The sequence below is a fragment of the Gallus gallus genome, chromosome 4 (assembly GCF_016699485.2).
Source record: "Gallus gallus isolate bGalGal1 chromosome 4, bGalGal1.mat.broiler.GRCg7b, whole genome shotgun sequence".
NCBI classification, from domain to species: Eukaryota; Metazoa; Chordata; class Aves; order Galliformes; family Phasianidae; genus Gallus; species Gallus gallus.
In genome coordinates, this window is record NC_052535.1 from 20543261 (window position 1) to 20559036 (window position 15776).

Genomic DNA, 15776 nt, shown 5'->3' on the forward strand with positions numbered 1-15776 from the left:
TGCTTAAGAAAAGCTTTGCTATGACTCATGCAGTAGTTAAGCTGAAAAAAAATGTGGCATGAAGCTCTTAACTCTCGCTGATATTTGCTTGCCAATTAATTTTCTAGAGTGTAATATCTTGTTTGATACTCAGTGATTAACTTAAACTTGGTTAGTGTTTACTTGGTTTGAAGCTAATTTACTCACAGTGGTGGATTTCTTCATCCTAATACTTACACTTAAATATGTGCACTTTAGTCCTATAGCTTTAACCAAGTAGAAAACAACCTTGCTGTTCCAGGGTGAGGAAGATAAGTGTGGGGCTGAATCCTACATCTGGATCACTGTACTTTGGGACTGCCACTCCCCCAGCTCTTGTTGTTTCCAAAATGAGACAGGATGAAATAAAAGAAGATTTTTCACTTTGGTAATTCTAAAACCACAAACTATTTTATTCAACTTTACCCACCTGCAAAGAAAAAGGATGTGATTGCATCATGCATTCCTTATTCAGTCTGCATATGTGTAATAGTAGGAATATCACAGGATTTTCCAGTTGTGGGTTTTTTGTTTGTTTGTCTGTTTTCATCAGTTCCTGTGTAGAATTTCCACTGATGGTCCCTGTCCCTGAGAGCAGGAAGTGATGTCGAAGAGCAAGGAGTATGTCTTGCTGTTCATTTTTGTGGCCACCGGGTGTCATTCTAGGAGCAGACTTTGACCAGCCTGGATGCATTACTATGGCAGCAAGCGCTGGAGGCCTTACAGATCAAGTTGCTTTGCACGGAATCAGCTTCAAAAGTAATGATTATTCATCTTTTGTATCTGTTTCCTTTAAAAATTATTCTAAGGGATAAACAGTGTTGTTGCTTTCCTTTTCTACCTGTAGAGTGTCATCATGTACTGAGATGTAGCATAAAACAGTGAGGCAGCTAAAGGTATTTATGTTCAGATGTTCTGTAAGTGCTGTATGTGCATCGGGGGAAGCTTCTGCATCTACGTGTCATAGTTTGCATACGTTCAGCACTTCTGAAGATGTTAATAGCTGCTTTCAAAGTGACTTTATTGGAGGCTGTTTTGAATTTGTTTGTAACTGACACTGCATAATGGAGGCGCAAAAAGAACAGGTGCAGAACAGTCTCTAGGCAGAATTAAGTAATTGATTTCCAGTTTTCTCCCAACTCACACTGGGCAAAAGACATCTCCAGAAAAGGTCCACAACACCTGTATAGGCTTAAGTTGGTGTTACAACAAAGAAAGTTTGCTGAACTAGACAGTACTAGAAATATCCTGCTGGTTTTGTTTCAAATAATTCTTAGGATGAGTTTATGTGGGAGAATGAGCCAATGCATGCACTGGATATCTTTAGGAAGAGAAATAATTGCATGAAAAAGCATGTGAAGAAAAGGAGATGAAAGGTTTGATGAAGGGAAGCAAGGTACATGATACATAAGGCAAAGAGGACAGATTTTGGTAGGGCAGAGATTTCTGGATCTTTGAAAGTGAGGATGTGAAGCTTGAACTGAAAAGCAGAGGGACTCTGGAGGGAAACAGAGATGCAAGTAGGGAGTTGAAATACTGGAGAGCATTTCCAGCACACTGAAGTGTGAGAGAAAAAAAGGGATTTTGTCTTGTATGCTTATCTGCAGCTCAGCATATTTGCTTCTTTAAGTGATTAAAATACCACTAAGTAGAAAGCATCATATATTTAAATTCATATAAATTATTCTGGAGACCCATGTAGAATACTACTAAATTGCTGGGAACTTACTCAAGAGTGCTGAGGAGTGGCTGATAGCAAAGCTTCACAAGTTACAAATACCAGTATCTAAGTTGCTCTTGGAATTCTTGTCCCATGTCACTTGTGATTGTGGTGTTTTCAAAGTAAAACGAAATGCATGCACCTTAGCTAACATTTAGTTCCCATTCATTTTGCCTGTCGCTTAACTATCAACCAAAAGATTTGGAGTTTAGATTTAAAATACAGATTACATATTTAGCACTGTTCTTAGATGGAACACAAAGTCCAGTCAGCTCAGTCATGTGCTAAAACTGTCCAGGACAGATATGTTCTGAGTAATAGAGAGATTTGTCTCTTCCATGAAAGCTGATGCTCCTCCTGCCATCTCAGAGCTGGAATACTGTTTTCCAATCCACAGTTCTCAAGTGAAGACTGTTCATTAACAAGATGGGTTGCAAAAGCTGGCAGTGCAAATAATGAAGAAATCCTTTATGGTTCTTGTTTTCTGTGCTTTTGATCAGTCTAAGCCTGACTTGCTCTTAACTTGAGAATCTTTTTTTTTTTCCTTTTTTTCCTGTGTATGAGAATTCTGTTGTGAATGTCATGCTTGCAATTAAAAAGATTTAAAGATTTTCTAAAGCAGTTGTACAACTTATAATTATCTGTTAAGTAAAATGCAAACTCTGTTTTAATCGGATCAGATACAGGAACACTTAATAATTTGTTCGTCCATTATGGCTGTTTTTCTGTTGCATCAAAACTTGAAAACTTGCCTCTTGTCATACGTAATAGCTGCTGTAGAGGCTATCACAGGCTGCCACTAAGCTGTCTTGTGAACATAAGCATGGGCATTGGGGATAAATTTCAGACTTCAAAACAAAAAGTGTTGTGCCCCTTTCCTTTAGGATCTTTAATATTTTAGCAAGTTTTCAGGAATGTGTGCCACCCATTTGGTAGTGAAAGTGATAATATCTGTTAGCTTTGTGTTGCCTAAAGTTATGATAAAGCTCACTTCATCTAAAACTGTTGGGATGTTTCTCAACCGTACTTACTTTGCAATAGAGACTGTATTGATTTATACCTGCCTGAAGGATCTTCTTCCCAAAAGCTCTTACTGTCAGTAGAAGTCCTACCCAGTTTCTTCACAAACTGATTCTTGACAAGAAATGCTCCTTAGTCCCTCAAAGCTGTAAGAAACCTTGGTTTTCTTATGATTCATCTCCCATCCTCCTCCTCTTTCCTATCCTAGCTCTATACAAGCCCAACAGTGGAATAAAAAGATGTATTTCGTGCTTACAATCAGGTTTCAGATAAAAGCTTTAACCTATAACTGTTTTAAAGGTTAGAGCTGCCCAGCTGCTTCATCTAGCCTTCATGCTGAAATCCTAGCACTGATGTGCTAGGAACTGACATATTGTGTGCTAGAAGTGACATATCATTTCCAGAATTTAGCAGTCACTTCTGAATTATTTCTTCCAGTATCTTTTCTTGCCTTGAAGGTAAATGTTATGATAGAGGTGAGCTGCCAAGAAGAAAAATGACAGAAGTAGAAAAAGTGTGATGTCTGCTATCTCAAGTGATATAGAGTTTAAGTGAAGCACATCCTTTGATAGGATGGTTTGGTGTCTTGAGAGCCACTTGAGTATTAGGGATGGTACGGTGCCTGTTCACTTTGGCTCTCAAGGCTTCTTTGATATTAAATGTTTCCATGTGCACACAGTCTACAAAACTTGTGATGTCTATATGATCACCAAATTTCTTTTGTGATTACTACATGTGATCCTATTAATAACTGATCCAGTCAAACACTGCTTGGCTTGAGTTTATCAGGTCTTGCTGGATTTGTGCAAATGTGTTCTCAATACATCATCTTAATCTTCTATCAGAAACAAAGGTTTTGTTGTTATTTTTATATCTTCTATAACAAGTTGGAATAGTTTGGGGGTTTGCTATATCTAATTATACTACTGGGTTCTTAAGGAGACAGAAAAATAGTATGTTACATACAGCTAGTAATTACCAGCAGACTCAGAAGATATATTTGAAAAAGATCTAGTGGTAACTGCTTAAAATATTGCAGCTCCTGCAGAGTTTGCTTTTAATGTTAGGTTGAGTATATATTCAAACACAGTGCATCTAGTTACCAAGTCTGACTTAACTACTAGTTGTCTTGTTTATGATGTTGAGAAATTGAAAGGGGAGAAAATAGCACAACTTCTTGTTTTTCATTTTGGATCTTGGGTTGTTATTTGTTTCTTTCTTTTCTAAAGGAGCAATGTTGGTGAACATGCAAGGAACTATAGAGGTTAAGAGTTTCACTACATCTGTGCCCTGCCCTTTCCACATGTGACATGTCTGGGGGCACGAAGAGAAAGGAAACTCATAGTTCTGCCAGAAAAGAATAATCTCTATAAATGTCTGCATGCATGGAGGCACAGACAGACACCAACAGCTGCTTCCACAGTGATATCATCCTCTTCTTGGATATTTAGGTACCACAAAGACCACAGAATAAAGAAGGAAGCCTAGGCACACTGTTATTTCTAAACTGTCAGGTTCAGATTCCACTTTTCCTCAGGAGAACTGGAAAGCGATTCTTACCTTCTAGCTTCAAAAAGCCTTTGTATTCTTTCTGTAAAAAACGATTTGGTGTTGTTACCCTTAAGCTGGGCATGTGTGATCTGGTCTTTTCTTAGAAAGACTGAATTTTATGTGCTTTCTTCCATCAGAAAAAAAATGCTATATATGTGCCATTGTTTCTTTGTTTTATGGAATGGGGCTGTTCTTGGCAACCCAGTGTGATGTATTAGCCATCTTTACCACTACTCAAATACATCTGAAAAAGACAATGTGACTTGAAGCAGGAGCGTGCCTGAATCCAGTGCGAACCATCTGTGCTTATTTTGAAAACGGGAGTAATAAACACCAGGAGGAGATTTGCTCTGTCCTTCTTTCTGCCCTTCTCTACAGCATCAAATTAGAAACTCTGTTTAAAGTACCAGCTGGAACTTGAGAGAAGATGATTCTCCTTCCATTAGCTCAGAAGGCAATGCTTGGTTCATGTAACATAACACCAAGACATGGAGACTTTTACTTTTTGGGAAAACAATGTTTGGTAGAAGTGCACATCCCCTTCAGATATAAATTCACTACAAGTTGACTGATGAACCCCTGCAACAAAGTTCTATTCAGACAGTGTATTAAATAGCTACGCTTAGTAATAATTAATACTGTGCAAATAACCAAGATATGAAAATACCTCAACTCCTTTAAATATTATTTTGTATGGTCTTAGTTCAATCCAGCTCTCTCCAAGGCTTTCAATTCTATCTCCAGCAAACAGCCAGAATCAGTGAAGTACTGTAATATCATCAGATCTGCACTTCCAAAGAAATGTAATGGTGACCTGTTATGATTAAAGCTCTAATAACAGATCAGAATGCTTCATAGTTGCACAGTTCATGCCTTTTATGATTTCTTTGGCCCTAATCCCCCAAAGTGCTATACAATATTTGTAGAAAGTTACTGAGTGACTGGAAGGCAGTAAGTCCAGTTAGATGGAACTCCCATTTTGTTACTGATTGAGTTCTCTGTGGATGTTAAGTGAAGCTTTATTAAGGGTAGGTGTAAGCATCCTCTTTAGGGTTAATTGTCTGGCAGTACAGAAATTATGAATGGTATTTGTTTTATTTTTTCTTTGAGACAATTACAGATTCTCAATTATTTGTAACATCACCTTTTTTTGCTGTCTCTTTATTCAAACAGCTGCTCTGGTGCATTAAGCTTGTAAGTGTAGAGTTTCAGATAAAGTGTTTCACTACCTCATTTTTCTGATCAATATGCAAAAATTCTACTAGCTCTCTCGGCTTTGACAGGCCATGGAACAGTCATGGCAAATCCACAAGGTCAGCCGTTATTCAGAAACAAGGCCAGGGGTGTTTCTTTAAACTGCATTCTAGCAGTCTACAGAAGTACATTATGTCCTCATACCAAATGTTTCAATTAGACAAGACTTCATTTCTGAGGTTCTGCTAGCAAATCATCACAATTTCTGTGGCTGAAATGTGGAAAACCTAAATCCCATTCCAGAACCAAATCTTTTTTCCACGTTGGTTTAGCAGACCACTAATGTTAAGTGTGAGATGCAAACTAATAATGCAATACGTATGTGTTTTGCGGTGGAGAAGGAGAGCTCCCTCAGGCCCTTATGCAGAAAGGCAGCCAGAAAGGATGACACTGGTTTAGTGTAACCAAACACACAGCAAAATGGGAATTATCAAGATTGTTCAGCTGAATCTGTTTCTTTATTAAGTCACCATGGGTATATTAGGAAAGGATTTAGGCCTGTAGTTTTTCTATGAGCTACCACTTAGGGAAGCCCTCTTGAGACCACATGCATTTCAGATTATTTTCTTCTTTTTTCTGCCTGTGATCAATTTTGACTGAGACCTGAGTGCTTCTTAACCCCATTGATTGCCCTATCAAAACAATAATAACACAGGTATCGCTTTCTTCTATCTGTTTTGTATAACATGCTCTTCCTGGTTCCAGAGTAGGTCATGTGGCTACTGAAGTTCTAAGAAGTCTTTGTTGAGAAACCTCCAAATTTATGTTTTGGGTGAATAATCAGGTTAACTTAAAATATCTTGTTGGGGTAGAGGGTAGAAGCAGGGATGAAATGGAATTATTGCAGTTTCTCCCTTGAAAGCTGTTAGTTTTTCAAACAGCACTGTGCATGCTTTGGCTTCCTACATGGAAATTATAGTAAAGAAACCCACACAGTTGTGTTGTACCGTACAGAATTACTCTTTGGTACTTCCCAATAGGGCCAAGAAGTGATTTTCTTCTGAAAGTAAATGGATAATTCTGTGGATGAAACTTTTATGAGTATAGTGGAATAAAATCCTGTTCGGTTTGGATGGATGTAGAAACTAAATATCTTCTAATCAATGAGGACTTGATTATTTCTATAAGTAATTTCCATGGCTGGTTTAAAAAAACTATGGCAATTTCATATATGGGAATCTGAAGCTCAGTGCTATAGGGTACTCACTGTAAAATGCAACTGTCTACAAGTCTCATTTCAATGTAGTCAAATACATGTTGAACACCGAATTTGTCTGCATCTATTACAACCATCTGGCTGATAGGATGGGTAGCTTGTTCATTCAAACCATAAAACCAGTTGGCAGCTGCAGAGAATGATGCTGACATTTGTGTAGTGGCAGGTACAAACGTTTCTTGCAGTTTATATTCATACTTAAATACCACACCACACATTAAAAAAAAAAAAAAATCAAATCAGAAAGCTAAAACTATCCCTAGGTCATGTCCCTCTCTCTGTTAGTACAGCTATGTCCTTTTACAAGCTGGTCTTTAGTGCTTGGTTTGGTTGCGTTTTCAGAAGGCAAACACCACTCCCTTTGGAGGCAGTTTCATGATCAATAGATTTCATTACAGGCAATGTTTTCTCCTTCCTTTTGTTCATTTTTATTAACCCTAGATAACTCCTATAATCTTTCAGGAATCTAATACCTAACTCTTTGGATCACACCCTTCTCAGCCCCTCCCCTCCCCCCCCCCCCCCCCCCCCCCCCCCATACCTCACACTCTTTGGAGATGATATACATTACCTCCTGGCAAAAGCTCCTAGAAATTGCCTACTCTTTGTGCTGTTGAGCAGAACATGTTTAATTTTTGTTGTTGTGTTAGTGTAGTTGTGGTTTTGTTTTTTATCTTCTCCTCTTATTCTCTTTTGTCACTCAGTCCCATTATGTTCAAAAATAGAACTAATTTCAAATAGTTCAGAAAATAGGAGTGATGCAGAGAACTAAGTTTGGAGAATACAGTGAACATAAAATTGTAAATGATATGTCATACTTTCAGGCATCTTCTTAACCAGCACTTTTTGAGAGGTGAGGGATATACAGGTTAAACTGATGTGGTATGGTGGAATGCTAATGGACCTTTCTGTGTTTTCTTTTATATTCTTTTATTTGAATAAATCAGTGGAATGACTCCCTCTACAAGGATGAGATTAGTAGGCGGTGATTCCATATCAGTATGAAGTTGGATATTTCAATTTTGCCTCCAGAGCGCAGTAAGCATAGCATGGTATGTAAGGATTAGCTCAAACTGATGTAAGTCCATTTATGAAAGATACTTCAAAGGAAAATCCTGATATAGTCTGACACAAAAATGCTGTAATGAAGCAACCTACTCTCCAGTTAGGGTATATTTATTAGTTACATGGGCCAAAGTATTTCTAGAAAGATGATGAAGAGCTTGCTTTTTTTTCTAAGTTGCTTAAAATTATATGTCAGTATAATGTTATTTATGACATCTTTTACTTCTTTTCAGTTAAAATCAGAAGCTATTATATCCTTTCTTATGGTGGGGAAGAGTTCTCTGAGAACAGCTGAAACCAGAAACGCTTGAATATTCACCAAGATGTATTGATGTTTTTTTCTTTTATAATTAAAATATAAATATTGAACCCTGCGAGAGCTGAGACAATAAGAAAACTAACAAGCAGATTTTTTCATTCTAGTTGTTTCTAACCAGGTCAGAAAATGGCTCTCTAGTAGCTATTGAGCAGGGAAGGACAAATGCCAATGAGTGAACTTAAACAATTACTGAAGATATCTGAAATACTGTGTATCTGTTGCAGACCTACCCTGACACTGTTCCAATAGTAAGCAAGCAGTTGCCTTCCATACAGGGCCAAAGCCTGTAAACTCTGCCCCTTGAAAGATGTTTTTAGAGTTTTCAACACAACACTAGTAGCAATCAGTGACACAAATGCAAAACTTAATGCTAAAGAAGAGTTAACATAAATTCTCTGTACTCTCTCCTTATCCTGACATGCTCATATCCCCAGATCTGAGAGGATGAGTGGCGCAGGATTCAGCCTGCACTGTGCAGTGCCCCCTGGTTATGGTCGTAAGAACCCTGCTTTTATTGAGAAAGCTTTACTGCTTTCTAAATAAAAAAGATAAAATCCTACAAATACATCTATAGGAGTGCAATAAGAATGAAAGTACTGTGGCTCCTGAAGTTCCTATTGTACAATAAACACAATATTTCCTGCTAGTTTCAAAGTGAGCAGGTCTAGTTTCCCTCTCACTTAGAAATATGGATAACCCTCATCTTGTTCGACTATTGACTGATTGCTTTGTTGGGCGGGGAAGTGAGTCAGTTAAAAGATGCCTTTCCTGTGGGATTTCATATTTGAGCCATTATTCCAAAAGTCATTGGCAAATTGTCCTTCAAAGACCAAAATGTCCCTTAGTGACTGAAACTAAAAAAGTCAGTCAAGATCCTGTATGAAGCTGTATGTATTAATCCTGTTCATAAGCTTGGATATGATTCAGTACGTATGCCCCCATGAAACGGGATCAGTTGTGTGGAAAGGCTTCACCTGAAATTACTGTGTGGTGTATTTTATCTGGCTGTGGGCTAATGATTTATTTAGAGCTTAGTGGAATATCTGTTTGATGGTGGCAAACGACCACACCTCATGCAGCCAGGGGACACTAGCATTCCTAAACAGGTGGAAGCAGTCTTTACTCAAGTGAATTCAAACTGTTTTGTGAATAAATGAGTGGTGCCATTTTGAGTTGGATCTCGCCTCTCCTGTGTGAGCCCCAGCAGAGCGGGGGTGGGTGACAAAAAAAAAAAAAGGGGGGGGGGGAAGGTCAGGAGAGGAGAAGTGTTTGTATCCCACGCTGGGATTCTGCTTGCTGGAAGCAGATGCAAATACAAACGTCCCACTAAACAGGGGGTTCAGTCAAATAGGATTGTGGTGCCTTTACAGCTAAGTGCCACAATGTGAAGGAAGTCCCTGAGATATGATCCGAGGACCTAAACGTGATTTTTATCTTTTATTTTTCACCCTTTTTGCTTTACCTGTCTTTGTAAGATATTGAGTATGTTTGGGATTTATAATGAATGAATGTCATCCTTGATGACACTAGAAATACAAACAAGTGCTCTGAGAAAGCCAATAAATAACTCTTATTAGTTTTGGATGGGGCTTTTTTTTTTTTTTTTTTTTTTTGTGCACTGTGTCAAGCAATCTATTTGTTTCTGTAATCTCTTAAAGTGCATTTTTTTGTTTTTTAAATTCTTTGCAAATATCAAGTATTCATAATGTCCTACACCTTAGTCTGTGCAGTCTGAATCACTGTAAAAAAATATGCACAATGGAGAATAAAGTAAATCTATGTATTAGACTTCAGAACACTAGTACCTTGCCATCCATCCTCTGAACCTTCTCTGTGCATTATATTCCAATTTTTTCTGGGCTGCTGCACTCTTCTCTGTGTCTCTATGAGCAATGCATTGATTTTTCCCTTTAGATCAATTATTGCACCAGTAAAAGTGGATATGAGTGTGTGCAAGCAGTAGGAGCTGGCGACTCCAAGTTTTCTGTCAATACAGGACAGAAGCAGATGGATTCCCATGAGAGGCAGAGCAGCACAAGCTGCTGTAAGAGTTCAAAAAGAATTAAGTTATGTGCTTTTCTCAGTGCTAGCTGCAAAAGGCAAGCCAGTTTCTTTACAATTGAGCTCTCTCTGAACACAGCAGACATGCATACACCTGATAGAGGAATTTCTGCCAGCAGTGAAATTTGGTTTTCCTTGGACTCAGGAAGTAGGGGAAGCTGCATTATCACTACAATGAGCACATGGTCTATGGTAGCACCTACTTCTGGTTTTTACTTTCAGGTACATCCAAGTAGGAAAAGTTATTATTTCAGCCTCTGTGCTGCCAAACTGCAGATTTGCCATGACTTACTGTATGTTTTCTGTTTTTAAGAAATATGCTGAACTCTGTGGCCCTGTAAATATTTGAAAAATACTTGCATAATGAGTTTAGAACTCCCCGGTAAGTCTTTTGTAGATCTATACGATTCTGTAACTATTGTTGATTTTCATTTTTCCAGATTTGTGGTGGGATTTTTTTTTGTTTGTTTGGTGACTGTGATGGCACTGGCAATTATGTTTAAAAACATCATCAAGGCTGGTGACTGCAACAGCAGCCAGCTGATTACCCTTGGTAGATATTAATGCAGAGCCACTGAACTTTGTAAATGCAGCTGCAGCAAAGAACCTCTCTCTCTGCCAAGTTGTATGAGACAATATTAAATGCAGCATATTAAGGAAATAGAACAGTAATTCTTTCTTCTCTCAATTTTTAGCTCTATCTGGTTTTTATCAAGGATTAGCAAAACATGAATCTGGAAGGTACTGAATATTTTCTGTTGTTAAGCTCTGAAAAGATTCCTTCTCAGGAAAAAACCTCAGAATTTCTCTGGAACTTCTCTGTAAAGCCTACATAAAATTCTAATTTTTCTTTGACAATCTTTGACTTTAACTGAAAAGTAAGATAAATATATACTTTAAATTGCTTGTCTGATGGAGTTAATGGAAAAAGCAGACTACAGATCTCGCTTTAGATCAGGTAACATGGGCATCCTAAATATTCCTAAACAGCTGACTATTTTTTTTTTTTCTTTTTTGAGAATTTTGCCTTGTTCCAGACTGGATATTGCATATTCTTTGGACTATTTTGAACAGTGGAGCTCATTTAGAAATAATTACTTTTTAAAAAATAAGATCAAAATTGGCCCCATTTTTTATTTTTTCTTATTGCTATATTTTTAGAACCCCTGTGAATTAGCATTTATTGTAGTTTTTTACTTTACTTTATTCCTTCCTATTTTACAGTTTTCTTCTTCAAAGTATGCTTCAGGCATTAGTAGGCACATAATGCATTTCACAATAATAGCACTTTTTTGAAAATTTCAAATATTTCTTTCATAATTATCATCTGCAATCATGCTATTAGAAAATAGGCAGTATACATAGTAAACTATTTTGGATAAACATATGAGTGTTAAAAATATTTCATGTTTATTTCTGGTGTGACCCTAAAGAGCTGCAGTAGAAAGAACACTTTACTACAGTGTCTGACAAATGTTAGGTTTCTTATCCAAACAGCTCTTCGAGCTCAGTATGTAACTACAAGTCTGAGTAAATACTTAGTTTAGATGTGTGAGGTCACTGGAAAGGAACGCCTTCATTTATTTGAACTGAAACAAATACATAAATGGCTAAGTTTTGCATCTTCCCTTGTTAGCATCACATTAAGTAGATCTCACAGAATCAGAACAAATGGGGAAAAAGAAAGCTCTTTTCCATCTAAGAAATATAAAAATAGAATCTGCAGGAAGAAACTGGGTTTCTGATAGAAGATGTAGTGTAGTTGTGCTGACATGTTGCTGGCAAAAAAGAAAAAAAAAAAAAAAAAGGGAGCACAGAGGATGGCAGGGGTCATAATAAGTATTTTCTGCTTTGTAATCTGTCTTAAAATTAGGATTATCCAGAGGGAGCAGGGCACAATACTGTACCAGAACTGTTCATCTTCATTCACCATCAGAAAAGTCAAGTGAGACACGTTTGTTTGGAGGAGATCTGTCCAACCGGGTGGTTAAGTTCCTAGGAAACTTAAATGCTTTCCCTCACTTCTTAGAGGGAAGGAAAATATTTTTACACTGACAAAAATTTAAGCTTGAAAGATTTGGATTTTGGTTTTGTAGAAATGTGAAACCTAGTTCCAATTTTATGGGGATACATATAGTTGTTCTGATTTTGCTGCAGTTATTTTCTCTCTATGTAAATGATTTTGTATAATGTGACAACTTGAGATTCCATAGCTCAATCTCACAAGTGTAGAACTGTATCAATATCATTTGACAAATATTGGATACATCCAAGTATTATAATCTAGCTATTGATGTATGCTTACTTCAGCTCTGCTGGTAATATAGGTAAGTACACAGAAATCCAAGCAGTTGTAATGTTGTGCCATTAAATGAGCATCATATCCTATAGGAACAATAGCCAAAATAATGACTTGATTGCTTACCATTCATCCTAAAGGTACTGGAGCAAATATTATAGCCTAAAGAACTGCTCTGATAGGTTTTATAGAATCGTAGAACCCTTAGAGTTGGAAGGGACCTTTAAAGGTCATCTAGTCCAGCTCCCCTGGGACTTGCACAGCTAGATCAGGTTGCCTAGGGTCTGATGCAGTTTCATCTCCAGGGATGGGAATCAGCATCTCTAGGCAGCCTGTTTCAGTGCCTTGACACCCTCACTGTGAAAGGGTTTGTTTTTCCTCAAGTCCAACCTAAATCTACCCTCTTTAAGGTTGAAGCCATTCCCCCTTGTTCTGTCACCACAAATACTAAGAGTCTTGTTCCTTCTTCCCCTTATGGGAACAGAGGATTTTTCTGCTTAAAGTAACCTGCAGGACACCAAGGTAATTTATATTTAAAACAACAAACAAAAAACAAACAAACAGAAAAATAAACAGTCTGTATATAATGCCAGATCTTTTGTACATCAGGAACTCAGAATTAAGAAATGCCAAAACTAAGGTGTGTGTCTGTGCATGGAGGATCAAGACTTTACAACTACATTTGTGTATAAAGGATACTGTCTAAAGTTACATAAGAATGCAGTACCAGGGTTAGTCTTAAGGCCATGCACAAGGTGAAAGATGCGCTGCTTTCCTTTGCGCTTCTAAGTCTCAAGGTAGCACAAGCTGTGGGGCATAGTGGTCAGTACCTGATCAGTACCTTTGTGGTTAGATGGTGTCTTGGAAGGGCACAGATTTTCCTGGAGGTCTGTGATGCCTGTAAGGTAGAATCAGATCCCATGAGACAGAAGAAGGTGCCTAGCATGTTCTGAAGAGCTGAGCCTTGAGTTCTGTTTAAGAAGTTGTTTGTAACAGGGGAAACTGTATGTTCAGTTTGATACAGATTACGCTGTAACATATACTGAAAGCTCCTGTGAGACACGTCACTTCTGTTGGAAAAATGTTCATGTACCTCGCCAAGAAACACATCAGTTCGATTTCCTCCTTCTTTTGAAGTTTTGATTTTTGCATGTTACTGCAGTCTGAGTCTCCACTGGTATCACCTGATAAGGAAATAACAACAAAAATGTAAACTGCTACAGTATATGAATGTTGAAAGTCTGAAACATAAATGCGAACTGTTCAGGAAGCAGCAGACAGCAAAATTCAAGCCTAGTTCTTAATCTGCACTGAGCCCTCCTTGAACTGCTTTGACTAGCTAGTCTATTTTTCACCAGCATGACAGTATAGATAAATACATGTGTATTGGTGTGGGTTCCTGAGAGAAGCACTTGGAGAAACTTCCTCGGGTGAAAGATACAGCTGGAAGCAGGCTTTACATAACTGACCAGCAGAATGGCTGATCAATACAGGAGCATAACTCTGAAGCTGGGTTGCTTTTTTCTTGGTAGACAGTACAATAATATCTTCTTTTCTATTGCTGTGCCAGCTATTTTTTTTATACTTTGTCAATGATTGATGTACAGCTGTCCTCTCAGCCCCTCATTAATTCCAGTGCTCTGCCAGCATTCATTTAAAAATGGTGTTCACCTGCTGATAACAAACTATCCAAAGTCTACCAGCGCAGTAGTAAAACTTTAAACTAAGTATTCTTGCACAATCCAGTCCTTCCCTATTTTTATTTCATGCTTTTTATTTTCAATTACTCCTCATGCCTTCTCTTCTGGAGCGTTTTATACACAGTGCTCAACCTGACTGTGGAAACTGACTCACCTGATGGAGACTATACACTAAATTCAGTTTTTAGGCATGGAAACATCAAGAAGTAAAAGGTCATGTCAACGGTTTAAGGGCTGGTCCGGCCCGGTTCCATGACTAGCAAGGAGGAGGGATTTCGCAAAATCTGCACCTCCAGGAAGGGAAACAGGGGACCCCAAAATAACTAAAAATGGTGGCAACGATCCGAGGAGAAAAAAACTAATTTACTAAATATAATATCAGAATGTAAGATAACACATTATAATACAATATAAAAAAAAAAAAACAAAAACCAATAATTGAGAGAAAGATTGTCCGAGAGCCAAAGGCCTTACACTAATACTGAAGCCTTGCGTGCAGTTGGGCGCAGCAGAGGTGAGTCGATCCGGCAGGGAACACAGTGAGACGAGAAGAGGGACAAGTCAGATGACCTGTGCCCTTATATCTGTTCCCTTGAGCAGGAATGATAACAGTACTCGAAAAGGCTCTTGGGGAACATAGTTCTTCTTCTCTTCCAGGCACGTACCCGGAACTAAAGCATTTGCTCTTTAACTCCCCGTACACTGCATGATGTTGTGATGTGGAATACTGGTAACCAAAAATCATAAAACCATGACAGGGCATTGTAAGGACTGTGCAGTAGAAGAAAACTGAAGACAACTTTTTACATTCAGCAAACTTGGTAGTGAAGTTGGAGAAAATCCCCAGAGAGAATGTAAGAGTAACAATGATGGGAAGCAAAGCAGAGAAGGAAGCTTATAGGAGGGGGAGGTGCCCTGCATCAAAAAGATTTATTAAAAAAAAAAGTATAAACAAGAATACAGACTGCAAGTATGAAGGGGAATTTGTTATCAGGCTGCCATGCAACTCTGGGCTCATTTGTTTTCTTTACATGATGAATCTTTTTCACTCAATCAAGTTGAAAAATGGAGTATTTTTTTTAAATTTAGTTTACCAAAACTAAATTGTATTGGACGTTTCACAGCAGTTCTGAAATTGTTAATATGATTTTCAAAATTGATTTTTTTTTTTAAGATTTTGTTTCAGAAAAGAGAGTGGAAAAAAGGACAGCTTTTTAAATGGTATCAGCTACGAGCACTTCTTAAAGACTCAGTATCTTAATTTAGAAAGTCTGTCATTGATATTTTGAATAAAGCACGGGTTCATCATTTATTATCCCCCTGTCTATTTTTGTCAGTTCATACAATCATAGGATCATTTGGGTTGGAATGGAACCATTAAAGGGATCATTTTGTGGCCCTCTTCTGGGTGGACTCTAACAGGTCCACATCTCTCCTGCACTGAGTAGTCCACATCTGGATGCAGTACTTCAGGTGAGGTCTCACCAGCAAAGAGCAGAGGGGCAGGATCACCTCCCTTGACCTGCTGGCCACACTTCTTTGGATGCAGGCCA

General features: G+C 38.0%; 2 long non-coding RNA genes across 3 annotated transcripts in view; one reads left to right on the forward strand and one right to left on the reverse strand.

The window, feature by feature from the left end:
- The window catches only part of LOC107053206, a 105733-nt gene that overhangs the window by 46023 nt on the left and 43934 nt on the right, over positions 1-15776 (forward strand). The gene's annotated exons all lie outside the window — the stretch shown is intronic.
- On the reverse strand, positions 13087-14779 carry LOC107053207. Its single transcript, XR_005859556.2, has 2 exons — positions 14698-14779; positions 13087-13707 (listed from the first exon to the last, which is right to left on the reverse strand). It is a non-coding gene; the product is annotated as an uncharacterized LOC107053207 (long non-coding RNA).